This window comes from Ranitomeya variabilis, chromosome 7 (genome assembly GCF_051348905.1).
Source record: "Ranitomeya variabilis isolate aRanVar5 chromosome 7, aRanVar5.hap1, whole genome shotgun sequence".
Taxonomy (NCBI): Eukaryota; Metazoa; Chordata; class Amphibia; order Anura; family Dendrobatidae; genus Ranitomeya; species Ranitomeya variabilis.
Genome location: NC_135238.1, coordinates 17,832,938 through 17,846,150, shown reverse-complemented (window position 1 = coordinate 17,846,150; position 13,213 = coordinate 17,832,938). Strand labels below are relative to the sequence as shown.

The 13,213-nt window shown below is 44.6% G+C and overlaps 1 protein-coding gene across 10 annotated transcripts in view; it reads right to left on the bottom strand.

Moving 5' to 3' along the window:
- Positions 1 to 13,213, bottom strand: part of MPRIP (myosin phosphatase Rho interacting protein) — an 86,476-nt gene that overhangs the window by 57,275 nt on the left and 15,988 nt on the right. The window lies entirely within an intron of this gene.

The window sequence follows — 13,213 nt, the reverse complement described above, 5'->3', positions numbered from 1 at the left end:
ATCCCCTATGGGATTATCAGGTGTACCGGTCCTGTCCGTTACAATGTATCCCAGGCGATCCCCTATGGGATTATCAGGTGTTCCGGTCCTGTCCGTTACAATGTATCCCAGGAGATCCCCTATGGGATTATCGGGTGTACCGGTCCTGTCCGTTACAATGTATCCTAGGCAAACCCCTATGGGATTATCAGGTGTACCGGTCCTGTCCGTTACAATGTATCCCAGGCGATCCCCTATGGGATTATCGGGTGTACCGGTCCTGTCCGTTACAATGTATCCTAGGCGATCCCCTATGGGATTATCAGGTGTACCGGTCCTGTCCGTTACAATGTATCCCAGGCGATCCCCTATGGGATTATCAGGTGTACCGGTCCTGTCCGTTACAATGTATCCCAGGAGATCCCCTATGGGATTATCGGGTGTACCGGTCCTGTCCGTTACAATGTATCCCAGGCAATCCCCTATTGGATTATCAGGTGTACCGGTCCTGTCCGTTACAAAGTATACCAGGCGATCCCCTATGGAATTATCAGGTGTACCGGTCCTGTCCGTTACAATGTATCCTAGGCGATCCCCTATGGGATTATCAGGTGTACCGGTCCTGTCCGTTACAATGTATCCTAGGCGAACCCCTATGGGATTATCAGGTGTACCGGTCCTGTCCGTTACAATGTATCCCAGGCGATCCCCTATGGGATTATCGGGTGTACCGGTCCTGTCCGTTACAATGTATCCCAGGCAATCCCCTATTGGATTATCAGGTGTACCGGTCCTGTCCGTTACAAAGTATACCAGGCGATCCCCTATGGAATTATCAGGTGTACCGGTCCTGTCCGTTACAATGTATCCTAGGCGATCCCCTATGGGATTATCAGGTGTACCGGTCCTGTCCGTTACAATGTATCCTAGGCGAACCCCTATGGGATTATCAGGTGTACCGGTCCTGTCCGTTACAATGTATCCCAGGCGATCCCCCTATGGGATTATCAGGTGTACCGGTCCTGTCCGTTACAATGTATCCCAGGTGATCCCCTATGGGATTATCAGGTGTACCGGTCCTGTCCGTTACAATGTATCCTAGGCGAACCCCTATGGGATTATCAGGTGTACCGGTCCTGTCCGTTACAATGTATCCTAGGCGAACCCCTATGGGATTATCAGGTGTTCCGGTCCTGTCCGTTACAATGTATCCTAGGCGATCCCCTATGGGATTATCAGGTGTACCGGTCCTGTCCGTTACAAAGTATACCAGGCGATCCCCTATGGAATTATCAGGTGTACCGGTCCTGTCCGTTACAATGTATCCCAGGCGATCCCCTATGGGATTATCAGGTGTACCGGTCCTGTCCGTTACAATGTATCCTAGGCGAACCCCTATGGGATTATCAGGTGTACCGGTCCTGTCCGTTACAATGTATCCTAGGCGATCGCCTATGGGATTATCAGGTGTTCCGGTCCTGTCCGTTACAATGTATCCTAGGCGATCCCCTATGGGATTATCAGGTGTTCCGGTCCTGTCCGTTACAATGTATCCTAGGCGAACCCCTATGGGATTATCAGGTGTTCCGGTCCTGTCCGTTACAATGTATCCTAGGCGATCCCCTATGGGATTATCAGGTGTACCGGTCCTGTCCGTTACAATGTATCCCAGGCGAACCCCTATGGGATTATCAGGTGTACCGGTCCTGTCCGTTACAATGTATCCCAGGCGATCCCCTATGGGATTATCAGGTGTTCCGGTCCTGTCCGTTACAATGTATCCCAGGTGATCCCCTATGGGATTATCAGGTGTTCCGGTCCTGTCCGTTACAATGTATCCCAGGTGATCCCCTATGGGATTATCAGGTGTACCGGTCCTGTCCGTTACAATGTATCCTAGGCGATCCCCTATGGGATTATCAGGTGTACCGGTCCTGTCCGTTACAATGTATCCTAGGCAAATCCCTATGGGATTATCAGGTGTTCCGGTCCTGTCCGTTACAATGTATCCCAGGTGATCCCCTATGGGATTATCAGGTGTACCGGTCCTGTCCGTTACAATGTATCCTAGGCGAACCCCTATGGGATTATCAGGTGTACCGGTCCTGTCCGTTACAATGTGTCGGTGGGCAGACGCGGGCTGTATCGGATGATCTGCCGATGATGCCATCTAACATAAAACGTATGAAGCGCAGATGATGGAACGCAGGGAGAGGCTACAGAGAAATGCCGGCTTTTACTAGGCCAATAAACCGGGGCCTCAGATAAACAGGGACAGACTGTAAACCTCTGCACGTTCTGCACTTACTTATAAGGCTTTATTTTTCGGTGAGATTGTACACAGTGACGGCACTGCCGGGATCACCTACGGCATCGGAGTGACGCTAATGCCGGAAAAAAATCATAGGGATCTTCTGATAAGATCTCTGCTTGCTGTCAGAAAATGGAAACATTCACTCATTACAAAAGCCAGACACAGACTAACTGGCCGGCATCGACAGCCTAATGTGTATGGGGCCCTGAACGACTGATCGTCACTTACATGGCGCCATTAATTCAACAGCGCTTTACACTGACATCATCATCTGCTCTTAGTACTTTGAGAGGATGTCATTTTGGGGGGTGGGGGAGTCACTGTCACCATACAGACATTCGGTGTCCCATAACGAGACCACAATGCCCCCTCTCCAGTCAGACATCTAACGAGGCGAGCCCAGAGGTGGGAAACATCTGACATACAAGAAAGCCCCGGACGGCGGGATCATTATGGGGGCTGGATAGGAGAGGCCATGCTTTCTCGGCACAGACACTGTTGCATGAAGTTGGCTCTGAATTTGAAGAATTAATTTTCCCCAGGAAATAAAATAGAACGGCCTAAAAATAACACCCAAAAATACTGCCGGCAGCGGAGGAGAAAATAAATCTTATATGAGAAAATCTAACCCCACGATTGGGGCCATGAACAGAGGGGCACGGACCCACAAATGTTACCTTTGCCATTTCAGTCTTTGTAGCCGGAGAACGCAACCTTGGTTGGAATTGATAGTTTGCAAATTCTATACCATGGCACAGCGCCTAATGACTGATAACAGGGAGCAATAGACGGCACACTGAGATAAGGCCTGCTGTCCCCTTAATGACTTGGGCAATACCACTTATATCATGGTGAGAGACGAACGCTGGCAGCCCCCCTGACCGTAACCAGGTGTGAGGATGTGTGCAGGAGGGGGTCTCACTTTACCACTGCTGTAAATATTCCTAGAAAACCGCTCCCTACCCCTGTGAAGCAGCGCAATGACCCGATGTACACAGACCCTCTTCTAATGACAGCAGGCCGTGCTGCCCATGGCCCCTGTGTGTACATTGCAGCCCCGCGGGAGGATTTTGTAACAATGCAAGTGAACCTGGACGAGGTCCGGCTAATGAAATCTGCAGAAAATCAGACAAAAAGTGCAACTTGTGAGCGCAGCCTTAACCTCGGGTGCTGGCTGACAAGCGCTGCCACCTCGTCCGGCCTGACCTGCTCACATTTCCAGTTCCCACATCCTCTGCCCCCCATGGCGGTGTCACAGGGAGCCCTCCATGTCACTGAGCTCCAGGGCGTCCACTCCTCAGCCCCAAACAACTGTGAAGCTCAAGTAACGGATCAATTAGGCACATTGCCAATGGAGGATGGGGGGACATGTCCGAATTTAGGAATGCTTGAGAATACAGTCTAAGGCTTAGGCTTCCCACAGCCAGCGGGGGTCCGCGGGGTAGGACACTAAAGGCCTTACACTCATAAAATATTAATAGGAGCAGAGACAGACAAGACGGGGACGGGTGCATGTCCTCGGGCCTATATGTGCAGCCACACATGCAAGAACCTGGTCCTCAAAACCCAAAAGTGCAATGCAAACAACAACAACAAAAATAAGATGGTGGAATCCACCTTTACCTAGAGGGCTACACCAGCAATCCTGCCACCAAGCTCATGGAGCAGAGTCACAGGCTCAGACCAGCAGGGCCTTCATATTGTAGATGACGGACAATTGCCCAGAAAGCAATTCCCGGATGCTTGGGCCGTTTTATCAGCGTGACCGACCTGGAAATGGCAGCACAAGGGAAAGAAAGCTGCTAAGTCTGCGGGCAGATGAAAAGGGTTTTCGATTCATAGGAGTCTCCGACCACTAATCCGACTTCCCCCCCTTGGAGTGGGACGTCGTGACCCGGCGCGCGGACCTTGCCCATAACAGAAGACCGCGCTCACACACTACAAGGGAGTCGCTGCCGTTTGCCCAAGAATGGACGGGAAGGGTTTCACAAGAAGCGGTTTTTTTTTTTTTATTTCTTTGAGGACTTTGCGGGGAGCGATTTTCCACTGTAATTACACACAGCAGCTACCAGAGGATCTCACACTCCCAGACGCAGCGAGGAACAGCTGTTTCTGCTACCAGGACCAGATGGAGGTGAAGGAATGACATCAGGCTTTAACTCCCTCGCTCCTCGCTGAGCCGGACACACGGGGGCTAAACGTCACATCTTCAGAACATCTTACCCCTAACTCGTGAATTAGGCTCTCAGGAAAAGTGGGGCAGTGTGATTCCAAAGCGTATAGCTGGGCCACAATAAATGACCAACGCCGCGGCTCGTCCCTCATGTACCCACCACACCACGTGGACGGCACAGCAGGTTTACTGGGAGCAGATATCCAGCCGTAGCGGGGTCTGCCCCGACAGCCCAGTGCCAACAGCGGCCGTGGCTGGGAATTATGGCAGGAATCAGCCAAGAAAGAACATTCTTACCAACCGGGGCGCACGTCTCATGGTTCAAGGCCTTTCAACGAGTCGCACACTGACAAGCAGGGTAGCTATCTAAGGGTAAATGCACACTGCGGATTGGCGTTAGGTTAAAAAAAAAAAAATGCAGTGTAAAAGTAGAAAGTAAATAAGAATAAAAATCTCGTCTACACGCTGCGGATATTTTGTGCACATAAATTGACCGGCTGTGCAGATTTAAAAGTCAGAAGGATATTACTTTCTGAGCACAGAATTCATTGTGGCCTTCACACTTTCAATACTCTTAAAATCTACATGCACAGTGCGGGACTAGATACGGAAATGATGCAGATACGCAGCTGAAATTCCACATCAAATTCATGTGTGCAGCCGGTCTGACAGCATTAAATCACACAGGCTGCTGGCAAGGTCTAATGTATCTGTATACAGGGAGCTCCCCCTAGTGGTGGCTGCAGACAGAATCTTATGTATCTGTATACAGGGAGCTCCCCCTAGTGGTGACTGCAGACAGGATCTTATCATGTATCTCTGTATACAGGGAGCTCCCCCTAGTGGTGGCTGCAGACAGGATCTTATCATGTATCTCTGTATACAGGGAGCTCCCCCTAGTGGTGGCTGCAGACAGGATCTTATCATGTATCTCTGCATACAGGGAGCTCCCCCTAGTGGTGGCTGCAGACAGGATCTTATCATGTATCTCTGTATACAGGGAGCTCCCCCTAGTGGTGGCTGCAGACAGAATCTTATCATGTATCTCTGCATACAGGGAGCTCCCCCTAGTGGTGACTGCAGACAGAATCTTATCCTCTATCTCTGTATACAGGGAGCTCCGCCTAGTGGTGGCTGCAGACAGGATCTTATCATGTATCTCAGTATACAGGGAGCTCCCCCTAGTGGTGACTGCAGACAGGATCTTATCATGTATCTCTGTATACAGGGAGCTCCCCCTAGTGGTGACTGCAGACAGAATCTTATCATGTATCTCTGCATACAGGGAGCTCCCCCTAGTGGTGACTGCAGACAGAATCTTATCCTCTATCTCAGTATACAGGGTGCTCCCCCTAGTGGTGACTGCAGACAGGATCTTATCATGTATCTCAGTATACAGGGAGCTCCCCCTAGTGGTGGCTGCAGACAGGATCTTATCATGTATCTCTGCATACAGGGAGCTCCCCCTAGTGGTGACTGCAGACAGAATCTTATCCTCTATCTCTGTATACAGGGAGCTCCGCCTAGTGGTGGCTGCAGACAGGATCGTATGTATCTCTGTATACAGGGAGCTCCCCCTAGTGGAGACTGCAGACAGGATCTTATCATATATCTCTGTATACAGGGAGCTCCCCCTAGTGGTGGCTGCAGACAGAATCTTATCATGTATCTCTGTATACAGGGAGCTCCCCCTAGTGGTGACTGCAGACAGGATCTTATCATGTATCTCTGTATACAGGGAGCTCCCCCTAGTGGTGGCTGCAGACAGGATCTTATCATGTATCTCTGTATACAGGGAGCTCCCCCTAGTGGTGACTGCAGACAGGATCTTATCATGTATCTCTGCATACAGGGAGCTCCCCCTAGTGGTGACTGCAGACAGGATCTTATCATGTATCTCTGTATACAGGGAGCTCCCCCTAGTGGTGGCTGCAGACAGGATCTTATCATGTATCTCTGGATACAGGGAGCTCCCCCTAGTGGTGACTGCAGACAGGATCTTATCATGTATCTCTGTATACAAGGAGCTCCCCCTAGTGGTGACTGCAGACAGGATCTTATCATGTATCTCTGCATACAGGGAGCTCCCCCTAGTGGTGACTGCAGACAGGATCTTATCATGTATCTCTGTATACAGGGAGCTCCCCCTAGTGGTGGCTGCAGACAGGATCTTATCATGTATCTCTGGATACAGGGAGCTCCCCCTAGTGGTGACTGCAGACAGGATCTTATCATGTATCTCTGTATACAGGGAGCTCCCCCTAGTGGTGGCTGCAGACAGAAAAAATATTTATTTCTATGCAGAGTATTTATGGAGCAGAAAAATAGTGCTCTGATAAAGACATTAGCATAGAATGCACAACCTAAAAATAACAGAATGGTAATGAAGTTGCTTGTTGTCAGAAAATGCCATTAAATTAAGGAATCTGCAGAGTGCCTTAATGTCCTCTGACGTCTGATGTCCCCCATTCCTTACGACTTCTATGTACAGTCTTGCAGATGAGGTGTGATTTGTCCTATTTGGTACAGTCTGTTGGCATCAGCCCTGGATCTTGTGCCCCCCCCTACATAAATCAATGTGTAGACCTATAAACGAGTATGGCTGCACCCTGGGAGCGCCTGCCATCTATTTATATATAGGTTGTGAGTTAATTTAACCATTCAGGGACAGGCTCCATCCCCCACACTTCCTGGAGCCACAACACAGAGACCATGGGAAGCAGCTGAAGATACAGAGTCCACTATTAACCCAGCGAGTACGACTGATGCTCCCACGATGCACGGGCCTGCGGTTAATGGGAGAAGGGGCCGAGGACACAGGCACGTCAGATCTTTGTGCTCTCATCCATCTGATTCTAATTAGAGGGTACAGATCGTTGCCCAAAACGCACTGTAATAAACATCGGCAAAGTCCCGAGGTCAGCGCCCTAAAAGCACCAGGAAATGCCAGGACACAAAGTAAGAGCAGCAGGATAGTTACAAAGTCCTCTGGCAGCTCGGCTTATCTGCGGAAAACTCCCATGATAAACACATATCAACCCGCAGAAGATAAAATTACACAATTCATGACACTGCGACTTCCCCCCAAAAAATAGAAACCAAAAGGTTGGAGCGAGGATAAACCCAAGACAGAAAATAATGGGGTCAAAAGTAATAAAGAACCAGAGATTATCAGCAACATCTCTACACGCAAAGTACAAGCAGCTACAATAATGCAAGACCCCTCATTCTACAGCAGTCTCCCCACATTCAACTCCACAGTATTATAGTAGTTATATTCCCGTACATAGGAGCAGTATTATAGTAGTTATATTCTTGTACATAGGGGCAGTATTATAGTAGTTATATTCTTGTACATAGGAGGCAGTATTATAGTAGTTATATTCTTGTACATAGGGGCAGTATTATAGTAGTTATATTCTTGTACATAGGGGCAGTATTATAGTAGTTATATTCTTGTACATAGGAGCAGTATTATAGTAGTTATATTCTTGTACATAGGAGCAGTATTATAGTAGTTATATTCTTGTACATAGGGGCAGTATTATAGTAGTTATATTCTTGTACATAGGGGCAGTATTATAGTAGTTATATTCTTGTACATAGGGGGCAGTATTATAGTAGTTATATTCTTGTACATAGGGGGCAGTATTATAGTAGTTATATTCTTGTACATAGGAGCAGTATTATAGTAGTTATATTCTTGTACATAGGGGCAGTATTATAGTAGTTATATTCTTGTACATAGGGGCAGTATTATAGTAGTTATATTCTTGTACATAGGGGCAGTATTATAGTAGTTATATTCTTGTACATAGGGGCAGTATTATAGTAGTTATATTCTTGTATATAGGGGCAGTATTATAGTAGTTATATTCTTGTACATAGAGGGCAGTATTATAGTAGTTATATTCTTGTACATAGAGGGCAGTATTATAGTAGTTATATTCTTGTACATAGAGGGCAGTATTATAGTAGTTATATTCTTGTACATAGAGGGCAGTATTATAGTAGTTATATTCTTGTACATAGGAGCAGTATTATAGTAGTTATATTCTTGTATATAGGAGCAGTATTATAGTAGTTATATTCTTGTATATAGGGGCAGTATTATAGTAGTTATATTCTTGTACATAGGGGCAGTATTATAGTAGTTATATTCTTGTACATAGGAGCAGTTTTATAGTAGTTATATTCTTGTACATAGGGGCAGTATTATAGTAGTTATATTCTTGTATATAGGAGCAGTATTATAGTAGTTATATTCTTGTACATAGGAGCAGTATTATAGTAGTTATATTCTTGTACATAGAGGGCAGTATTATAGTAGTTATATTCTTGTACATAGGAGCAGTTTTATAGTAGTTATATTCTTGTACATAGGGGCAGTATTATAGTAGTTATATTCTTGTATATAGGAGCAGTATTATAGTAGTTATATTCTTGTACATAGAGGGCAGTATTATAGTAGTTATATTCTTGTACATAGGACCAGTATTATAGTAGTTATATTCTTGTACATAGGAGCAGTATTATAGTAGTTATATTCTTGTACATAGGGGCAGTATTATAGTAGTTATATTCTTGTACATAGGAGCAGTATTATAATAGTTATATTCTTGTACATAGGAGCAGTATTATAGTAGTTATATTCTTGTACATAGGGGGCAGTATTATAGTAGTTATATTCTTGTACATAGGGGCAGTATTATAGTAGTTATATTCTTGTACATAGGAGCAGTATTATAATAGTTATATTCTTGTACATAGGAGCAGTATTATAGTAGTTATATTCTTGTACATAGGGGGCAGTATTATAGTAGTTATATTCTTGTACATAGGTGGCAGTATTATAGTAGTTATATTCTTGTACATACAGTAGGTGCAGTATTATAGTAGTTATATTATTGTACATAGGGGGCAGTATTATAGTAGTTATATTCTTGTACATAGGAGCAGTATTATAGTAGATATATTCTTGTACATAGGGGCAGTATTATAGTAGTTATATTCTTGTACATAGGGGCAGTATTATAGTAGTTATATTCTTGTACATAGGGGCAGTATTATAGTAGTTATATTCTTGTACATAGGAGCAGTATTATAATAGTTATATTCTTGTACATAGGAGCAGTATTATAGTAGTTATATTCTTGTACATAGGGGGCAGTATTATAGTAGTTATATTCTTGTACATAGGTGGCAGTATTATAGTAGTTATATTCTTGTACATACAGTAGGTGCAGTATTATAGTAGTTATATTATTGTACATAGGGGGCAGTATTATAGTAGTTATATTCTTGTACATAGGAGCAGTATTATAGTAGATATATTCTTGTACATAGGGGCAGTATTATAGTAGTTATATTCTTGTACATAGGGGCAGTATTATAGTAGTTATATTCTTGTACATAGGGGCAGTATTATAGTAGTTATACTCTTGTACATAGGAGGCAGTGTTATAGTAGTTATATTCTTGTACATAGGCGCAGTATTATAGTAGTTATATTCTTGTACATACAGTAGGTGCAGTATTATAGTAGTTATATTATTGTACATAGGGGCAGTATTATAGTAGTTATATTCTTGTACATAGGAGCAGTATTATAGTAGATATATTCTTGTACATAGGGGCAGTATTATAGTAGTTATATTCTTGTACATAGGGGCAGTATTATAGTAGTTATATTCTTGTACATAGGGGCAGTATTATAGTAGTTATACTCTTGTACATAGGAGGCAGTGTTATAGTAGTTATATTCTTGTACATAGGGGCAGTATTATAGTAGTTATACTCTTGTACATAGGAGGCAGTGTTATAGTAGTTATATTCTTGTACATAGGGGACAGTATTATAGAAGTTATATTCTTGTACATAGGGGCAGTATTATAGTAGTTATATTCTTGTACATGGGGGGCAGTTTTATAGTAGTTATATTCTTGTACATAGGAGCAGTATTATAGCAGTGATATTCTTGTATACAGGGGGCAGTATTATAGTAGTTATATTCTTGTACATAGGGGCAGTATTATAGTAGTTATATTCTTGTACATAGGAGCAGTATTATAGTAGTTATATTATTGTACATAGGGGGCAGTATTATAGTAGTTATATTCTTGTACATAGGAGCAGTATTATAGTAGATATATTCTTGTACATAGGGGCAGTATTATAGTAGTTATATTCTTGTACATAGGGGCAGTATTATAGTAGTTATATTCTTGTACATAGGGGCAGTGTTATAGTAGTTATATTCTTGTACATAGGGGCAGTATTATAGTAGTTATACTCTTGTACATAGGAGGCAGTGTTATAGTAGTTATATTCTTGTACATAGGGGACAGTATTATAGAAGTTATATTCTTGTACATAGGGGCAGTATTATAGTAGTTATATTCTTGTACATGGGGGGCAGTTTTATAGTAGTTATATTCTTGTACATAGGAGCAGTATTATAGCAGTGATATTCTTGTATACAGGGGGCAGTATTATAGTAGTTATATTCTTGTACATAGGGGCAGTATTATAGTAGTTATATTCTTGTACATAGGAGCAGTATTATAGTAGTTATATTCTTGTACATAGGAGCAGTATTATAGTAGTTATATTCTTGTACATAGGAGCAGTATTATAGTAGTTATATATTCTTGTACATAGGAGCAGTATTATAGTAGTTATATTCTTGTACATAGGGGGCAGTATTATAGTAGTTATATTCTTGTACATAGGAGCAGTATTATAGCAGTTATATTCTTGTACATAGGGGCAGTTTTATAGTAGTTATATTCTTGTACATAGGAGCAGTATTATAGCAGTGATATTCTTGCATACAGGGGGCAGTATTATAGCAGTGATATTCTTGTATACAGGGGGCAGTATTATAGCAGTGATATTCTTGCATACAGGGGGCAGTATTATAGCAGTGATATTCTTGTACACAGGGGGCAGGTACAAGTGTCCCAGCTTTACCGTGGAAATGAGATCAGTGCCCAGGACACGGGGTAGAGGAGATAACATTACACCACGCCTGTGAATGTGTCTGTTCTGTCTGACCAATACTCAGTGCCAATAATAAAGCAGGACAGGACTGGGTGGGGGGCCACCATAAAGGTTCCCTGTGGGCACTGTCGAGTTATTTGGGACAGACACCACTTATTCCCTCAGTTTATTTAGCTTTTATATCAACACCACGTTATTAAGTCATCAGAACGACAGCGCAATAAAAGGGACGAGCGCCCGTAATTGCTGGTTTGTTTTGCCTTATCAGAGCGACTGTATGTGTTAAGTGGCCTTAATTGATCCTTCTGCATCTTCCCTCTCATTTACATGGCATGCATAAGGATGAATTAGTAGAAATCGATGCTCCTCGGGTTATTTACTACAACTTGTGCTGAAAATAGTCAAAAACAAACCCAATGTACCCAGGCAGGGGTACCGCAGGGGGGTTATTGGTATCATCACCCCCCCCCCCCCCCCCCCCATACAAAAGAGGAATATTTAATCAGAATGTTGCAAAACAAATGAGCCTCTTAAAGAGCGACACTCCAGGACTTGGGGGTCACACCTCACTTCCACCCCTGTAGTAAGCTGTGGGGTCCTTTCTGCAGCCTGGACAGCGGGGGGCACTGGTATCGCGGTTTGTTACCTGGTTTCTAGGATACGAGGCGGATACCAGAGGGCATCATTGTGCGCGGTAACATAAATCATTAATCATTCAGACAAGTTTGTCAGCCCCTGGTAGGTTCCTGGCTGCTGCTGGTGTAGTATTCTCAGCGGCGGGGGAGGGGGTGCGCTGGCAGCATCACAGCTCTGCAGCTCCGTGTTGTGGCTTTGGGTCTCGCAGTTCAGAGAGAATTTTCTTCCTTTTTTCCCCCCGTTTTAATTATTTCTTGTGCGGCCGACACATTTGGTGAGTGGCTGGCGCCTACAGACAGGTAGAAGACGGGGCTGAGGAATGCACATTACACGCCGGCTGCGGCACGTAGCGACACGCTTCTCCATCCACCGTATCCGATGCTCCTGAGCGATCTTAACCCCCTCACAGCCAACATTACCAGGCTTTATCCCGACAAAAAAAGATCGTTAGACCATTTCTGAGACATTAGGGTCATAAATAGGCACCACAGTGGGCAACAATCACTAATGCCCAATATGGCGGTAATGTGTGGGCAGGTAGGGTACCAATGATGCCCTGCGATAGGGGCGCACAGACACTTCTACATAATGGATTTGGGGTCCTTATATCCTTGGTGCAAAAAAAGCTAATAGCGTCCTGCCACAGACTACAACAGCTGCAGGTTATGCACCAGTTTCCCAGTGAATGCTAAGAGTTGTAGTCCCTACGGAGGTAGACCCACATCTCATTGGACCATCTAAAAGCAGAAACCTAGAACATGTCTGTATGTGAAAGTGCTGAGTCTGGGCTTTGTCTTCTGTCCTGGGGCACAACTGAAATTCAGTCATCACATAACGTTACCGCTGAAATATTTCACCAGCTGTCATGGGGACGAGGCGGAGGTCACATGTTGGCGCCTAAGGCCAAGGGGGTCACGTGTGTTCTGCTAAACAGCAGGGTCCTAATCGTATGAGGTTTGCAGGAGCCGCCTCCGAGGTGTCAGTATTATAACTAAAAGGCCGCTGTGCGACACAGATTCACAGAAAACTCACAAAAACCTTCAAGATTGGGCCTCACCTACATCATCAGCGCGAGGGCAGCACCCAACGGCGCAAAGACGGCACCCAACG